Raw genomic sequence first — 442 nt, 5'->3', positions numbered from 1 at the left:
TGCAGTCTTTTGTCTTTACTTCTTTAGCCCCTCACCTTCACAAAAGTAAATTATAAGAAAGTTCTTTATTTAGGGGGGACTTTTATTCCCAAGCAGGTTGATCTGGCGATGTATGCAACTACATTAGGTCACTATATATATACAGTAGCCAAAATGCAGGATTTCAGCGATGAATTAGTTTTGTTCACATACATTGCTTTCATTTATTTAAAATAACAACAATTACAAAATGTTACGTACAATTTCCTGCTGATGTGAACGTGTCTGACTCGGGACAGTATATGAAAGGCAAATTCCAGAAAATGTGTGGACCCAATTTTCTGGACATTTTCCGGAGCTTGTGTCTGAAAACAGCCTAAGTATACAACGGAATCAGAATCCAATTATCATCATTGTACAATGAAATTAGAAAGGGCACATTGCAGTGGTATTTTATTGCAGT

Source organism: Scophthalmus maximus, chromosome 19 (genome assembly GCF_022379125.1).
Source record: "Scophthalmus maximus strain ysfricsl-2021 chromosome 19, ASM2237912v1, whole genome shotgun sequence".
Taxonomy (NCBI): domain Eukaryota; kingdom Metazoa; phylum Chordata; class Actinopteri; order Pleuronectiformes; family Scophthalmidae; genus Scophthalmus; species Scophthalmus maximus.
The sequence above is the reverse complement of the archived record's forward strand: the minus strand, read 5'-3'. Positions refer to the sequence as shown.